We start from the raw sequence: 6,373 nt of genomic DNA on the forward strand, positions 1-6,373 counted from the left end.
GGAAGTGGAAGGCTTTTGGCTGAGGCCAGAGAGCAAAGCGAAACACCCCCCAGGGAGAACTGTGGGCAAAGCCAGGAAGAGAACATGGCAGCCCTGCATCTCACTGCTTGAACCCATTTGCACCCCAGAGCCACGGAGGGAACCCAGGCGTCCTGACTCTCAGCGTGGGGAGCAATTCACCAGCCAGTGCTGAGGTGTGGGGGCTCTCTGCTCAGCTCCCACAGGCCAGGCTGTAATGTAATGGCGAGAGACTGACTGATGGTGCCACCCCGTCGGGGAATTTGGGACCTGTTCATAGCAGCCCCCCACATCTCCTGTAGCTTAGAGGGCTGGAGAATTCGTGCTGCAGAACCACTGCTCTTACTCCAGCTCCACCTGCATGTGGGGTTCTGCACTGACGGTGCCGGTTCTTTACAGCACCTGAATTTCATTGCAACCGTTCCCTGGGTCCCTCGTCTCCCTCCTGTGGGGTTGAGGAACCCTGCAAGGGCCAGGACTGAAGTGGGTGGGGCCCTCTAGGCTGGCTAAGGCCTGCATGAGCCCCAGAGGGCCTGGGAGACCCTGGATTCCTGGTGCTCTATACACACAACCCCTTGCCTGCAGCCCCTGCTTTGCTACACACACCCCTGGTATTTTTAACAGAACTTGGTTACTGAGTAAACGTTGAGGAAATTCTCAGACAAAAAACTTTGCTCAGCAGGAGTTTGGGATGAGAAATGATCAGTCTCTTCAAGACAAAGAGAAACGGAGCTTTAAAAACCCAAACATCAAATAGGCTAGAAAATCACAGCTAAGGTGAAATGCAATCAAGTCCAAGCATCTGAAAGTCTAACACTTGACAATATAAGTCACGCAGCCAGAATCTCCCATATTCTGGGCAAAATCCTCAGCTGATGTAAATCAATGCAGCCTCATTTATTTAATCCACCGAATCTAATTTATACCAGATCCAATTGGGGATCAGGTTCCATTGATTCCGCTAGAGCTATGGCCAATTCACACCAGCAGGGGATCTGGCCCCATTCACTCCCCTGGAGCTATGGCCGATTCACACCAGCAGGGGATCTGACCCCCATTCACTCCCCTGGAGCTATGGCCGATTCACACCAGCAGGGGATCTGGCCCCATTCACTCCAATGGAGCTATGGCCGATTCACAGCAGCAGGGGATCTGGCCCCATTCACTCCCCTGGAGCTATGGCCGATGCACAGCAGCTGGGGATCTGGCCCCATTCACTCCCCTGGAGCTATGGCCGATGCACAGCAGCAGGGGATCTGGCCCCATTCACTCCCCTGGAGCTATGGCCGATTCACAGCAGCTGGGGATCTGGCCCCATTCACTCCCCTGGAGCTATGGCCGATTCACAGCAGCAGGGGATCTGACCCCCATTCACTCCCCTGGAGCTATGGCTGATTCACACCAGGTGGGCATCTGGCAGACTGAGCGATGGGTCCTCTTTGTGTTTAGGGTACCGGCAGTGCAGTGGGGACCCCAGATGGCTGGGATCTCAGGAGATCTCAGTGGGACCTGGCTCAGTGATTCTCCAAGTGGTTGTAGAGTTCCTGTAGGCCCAAACAGAGGCTCTGTGTGATATCTGCCCAAATGGGAAGGGACATGGGTGGTATCATGAGGAGCAGATGGGGGCTGGCATCACCAGTGTCATGCCAGTGGCCTCCAGCACAGTGTGTGGGACTCAGCCTGCCTCCAGACAAAGATGGCATGGAGCCTGACGGGATCAGCACCTGTGGCCTGAGAGGTTGCCATCCTGATGTCTGGGGGTGCCCAGCCATCCTCTCAGGGATGCCAAGGCCCCTCAGCCCTGAGCACCTACCCAGGACAGAGATGGTGACAGAGGAGGGGCAGGATGTCCCAGCTGTGCCCTGAACCTCACAGTGACATTCCCCAGCATGCTTTGCTGTGATGCTCTCAAACACCTGCTCCCACTGGAAAAGCCCCGGACTAGCATTATCCTTGTACCAGACACAGATGGTGTTAGGAAGGATGCTGTGGGTTGAATGGCACGTCAGATTCACAGATCCGCCTTTTCACATGTTGGACCCTAGCATGGTCATGATGCTAACTCCTTTAGGGGCATCTGGAAACAGAGAAACAATCCATAAAAAGGAAGAGAAAAATTGGGTTCGTACCATATTCTATTCTGTGGCTGTGTATGGGAGTGGGGTAGTGTCCAGTGAGCCCTCTAGCAGCGCTCACCATGTTCTGTGGTTCAAAAGCAACCAGAGCATCTGTGTGGGTGTCGGTCGGCCTGTCATGCGTAGTGCATAGTTAGTAAACATGGTTATTTGCACCCCACCAGCCTGTGTGGTCTCTTCATCGGATGAATGTTATTTAAAAGGCAAAAGACACAGCATTAGAACCAGTCAGAAAATAGGCCAGGGTGTGTGTGCAAATTTGACTTTTTGGCAAAATATTGAAAACCAAAATATTTCAATTCACCGCCTGTAGAGCCCATTATCAAATATTTGTTCCCCATTTGGGTCCTTCTAGACTGGGATCAAGTCCTTCCTTAACCTTCTCTTTGTTAAGATAAACAGATTGAGCCCCTTGAATCTAGCATTGTAAGGCAGGTTTTCCAATCCTTTAATCATTCTCATGGCTCTTCTATGACCCCCTCCAACTGATCGACATCCTCCTTGAATTGTGGGCACCAGAACCAGACACAGGATTACAGCAGCAGTCGCAGCAATGCCAAATACAGAGGTAAAATAACCTCTCAACTCCTCGAGCTTCCCCTATATATCCATCCCATGACCCCAATAGCCCTTTTGGCCACAGTATCACACCGGGAGCTCATGGTCAGCTGATTATCCAGCATGACCCCCAAGACAACTCTTCCCAGGCTGTTCCTATGGTACAAAGACATTGCCACAACCCGCTTCCCCTCCTCAGCAAGTCTCCCTGACCAGGTCCCCAGCCCTTACACCAGATGGAGATGTACCCCCTGGCCATAGGCCGCAGGGCGGCAGCCTCGCAGAGCAGAGTACCGGGATTGTTTTCACTTATCGGTCTCTTCCCAGCCTTGACACTTGGCACTTTCAGGGTAACAGATGGTGAGAGTTGGGTTAGCATTCACCAAGGGAACCCCGCCCAGGACAGAACAAAAGGGTAGATCCCTCTCTGCCCATCCTCTGGGATAATAATATTTCCTAGAGCCAGCTGACAATTTTTCAAGCAAAAAGAACCCAGGAGTCCTGACTCCCAAGCCCCCCTGCTCTAACCTCTACACCCCATGCCCATCCCAGAGCCATAAAGAAAACCCACAAATGATAGCTGCCATCCCCCCTGTTCCAACCACCAGACGAGCTATGTCTAGACGCAGAGCTCACCAAGCTCACGTCACCGAAGGCTGGGATTGGTCAGAGCCGCACCCATCCCTGTATCTATCCAGCCAGCATCTCAGCGCCATGCCATGGTCCTGCCAGGACAGGGATATTCGCAGTTCGGTGTCCCCAGCCTGGTCCGAGGTTTGCTCTGGGTTCCATGTGCCATTTCAGTCATACTAGGAGGTGGGATGTGGGCACCTGGGCCCTACAGAGCTGGTGAAGAGAGGTCCTGGTTCCTGTCCAATGAGGGGATTCCCACGTGGATGGGCTGTGAAGTCAGGAGGAATCAGGAGTCATTTAACTCTGCCGGGGCCCCAGAGGAGCAGCAATCTCAGGAACCCAAAGCCGGGCTGCCAAGGCTGGAGCAGGCCCCAGGATGCTGAGTGCCTCCCACCCAGCCTGTCTGTTTGCCTCGCATGGGGAATGAGGTCTCATGGGAAACTAAGGGGAGCAGTTAACGTTACTTAGAGACCCTGGGGAAAAGCTGGGAATGCCCAGAGGGACTCAGCAGCCACATGTCGGGCTGGGGGAAACATTGGAGTGGGGTTTAGATGCTTAGAGTCCCATCAATCTGATTGGTGGTGAAGGATAGCTCAGTGGTTTGAGCATTGGCCTGCTAAACCCAGGGTTGTGAGTTCAATCCTTGAGGGGGCCCTTTGGGATCTGGGACAAAAATTGGGGATTGGCCCTGCTTTGAGCAGGGGGTTGGACTAGATGACCTCCTGAGGTCCCTTCCAACCCTGGTATTCTATGATTCTATACCCTCTTGCCTGCTTCTTTACAATATGACTTGGAAGGGTCAGATGCTTTGCTCCCAGAACTTCTTCAGCAGAGGCAAAGGGTTCAACAGACTGCCAGTAGCCAGGAACCTGACAAAAACACCTAGAAGTTCTGACCCATGAGTGCTCCCCTGCTCTAACCACCAGACCCCATTTCCCTCTTAGAGAATGGGACAGAAAGAGGGGGGCCGTAATGCCCCCTGCTGTAGAGGATGAGCCCTGCAATTTGGGGGCGGAGGGGGCCTTCTCTAAGGTGATTCAAGTGTCCTGCATTGAACCGACCATGCTGGAAAGGAGCTGGTCCATCCAGAAAAGGGCCCACTGGGAATGTCTCTGCCCAGTCCTGACAGTAGACACCTGTAAGGGAAGCAAATCATTCTGGATCATATGCCACCCAGCCCTGTCTGGTGGAATCGCCCCACGTGCTGGGCCGCTGAGCAAATTGCTGCCAGGAGTCACCAGGGAGGGGCAGATCCAGTGCCCAGAGAATTGCACCCAGGGGAATTAGGAGCCAGAGTGTCATGTTCCAGCATGAAATGGATACCTCTGCAATGGGGACTTCTGGGAAATCTTTGCAGCAAAACTTTTCAAATTAGACTGAATAACGTGCTAGAAAATAAACTTTAAGGAAGAGACCCAGGCCAGAGGGTTGCCTGGGGACCTAAAAGGTCTTTTCTTTCTCTGTCTTCTAGGAGCTGGAGCTGTGAGTGGAAAAAAAACAATCCCGAATGAATTTTGCTGAGGCTCATTAACACACCATGTGGAAGAAGAATCCCACCTCTGGTCTATATTCCCACTGTTTCTCTTGACCATCTGACACTGGACTCTGGCAATGGTGTTGTGGCTACAGAATCCACTGCTAGCCGCTGCAGAAGCAACCCGTGACAGTTGCACAGATAGGGGCTGCCTTTCAGCGATGCCAGCATCACCTTCAGCCCCATTCTCCCTTGCGTCAGTCTCTTACCTTGTGATCTCCAAGCACCACTGCCGGGGGCAGCTCCTTCTCTTCCTCTTGCACTTGACTTTGCACAGCCCTGGTGATACACTGCTAGCGTAGGACGTCACCAGAAATGCTCTGAGGGTTTATCGTTATGAGGCTCAGCAGACATTTTAGCCCTTCCAATTAATGAATGGAAGAGCCTGACTCTGCCTCCTCCATCAGTGCCCGTCCTCTTGAGCAACCCTGACAAACACCTTCAGGGGAAATGGCCTGCATCTGCTAATGCAATGAGTCCCTGCAGCTTCCTGGCTGCCAGAGACAAAGTGATCTGGACTCAGATCCCGTGTCCAGCCTGTGGCTGGTGTGAGAGGCTTCATGGCATCAGATCAGTTACTGGAGAATCTGGGCGTCTATTCTCCCTCTCGACTTGTTGTCTCTTGCCTTATTCTTAGATCGTAAGCTCTTTGGGAAATGAACTGTCTTTATGGGTGTGTATAGTGCCTAGCACAACGGGTCCGGGTCCTTGGCTGATGGCCAGATGCTCCCACAATACAAATAGGTTAGTATTAATTCCTGAGGATGCTCTTAAAATCAACAGCTCAAATTTTCACTTTCACCTGCACTGCTGTAAAGCCCAAGTAACTCCATGGACCTCAGCGGAATCACACCAGCTTTACCCTTGGGAACCAGAGCAGAATTTGGCCTGAATTTCTTATGAGCATAAGCATGAGCTGGGAGGATCTGGACAAAAGAGCAGAGTTCTTATCTCCTTTGTTTGGGGTTCCAAGGAACATACTGACTCAGCTGGCAGTGAAAGTGTTTGCTGGTGACCTTGGGATGGAAACCAGCTGTAGCAAGTGGAGAGAGCGAAGGCTACCTGAGAATTAGTTACTAAGCATTTTCCCTTTTCTGCATTCTTTATCAGTGCTTGTTTATTCTGTTTTTAAACCAAAAAAACCCACATAAATGGCCTGACCAGCTGTTGCCACTGACTGAAAGCTGAGGGATGAGTCAGACACAAAGTGTTCAGCATTTCTCCAAGATCGGGGTTCATGGGGCGTGGGGATCAACCTGGATGCTTCTACAGAGATTCTTAGCATCCTATATTGGACCCCACATATAGCACCAAGACACATTGCCACAGGGGGCCATCGATTTTGGGTGCCCAAGCACCTCAGAAAACCTATGGTGTCTCAAGGTGCCCCCCTCACCCCAATTGATATCCCCAAAATGTCTGCTCTTAATGCCTAGAGAACTGGGTAAGGCCAGGCTGCAGAAGGACAAATCACGTTCTCCTCGACTGCTGGTTC

General features: G+C 52.1%; 1 protein-coding gene across 5 annotated transcripts in view; it reads right to left on the reverse strand.

Annotated features, from left to right (window-relative positions):
- Positions 1-6,373, reverse strand: part of LOC125624879 (uncharacterized) — an 87,637-nt gene that overhangs the window by 26,756 nt on the left and 54,508 nt on the right. The window contains exon 1 of one of the 5 annotated variants that reach the window (XM_075121344.1): positions 5,088-5,647. The exons of the other annotated variants lie outside the window; for them this stretch is intronic. The gene's annotated coding sequence lies outside the window, so the exon portion shown is untranslated. Of the gene's footprint in view, positions 1-5,087; positions 5,648-6,373 lie in introns of those variants that run through there. 5 annotated transcript variants of the gene reach the window in all.

Source organism: Caretta caretta, chromosome 19 (assembly GCF_965140235.1).
Source record: "Caretta caretta isolate rCarCar2 chromosome 19, rCarCar1.hap1, whole genome shotgun sequence".
NCBI lineage: Eukaryota > Metazoa > Chordata > Testudines > Cheloniidae > Caretta > Caretta caretta.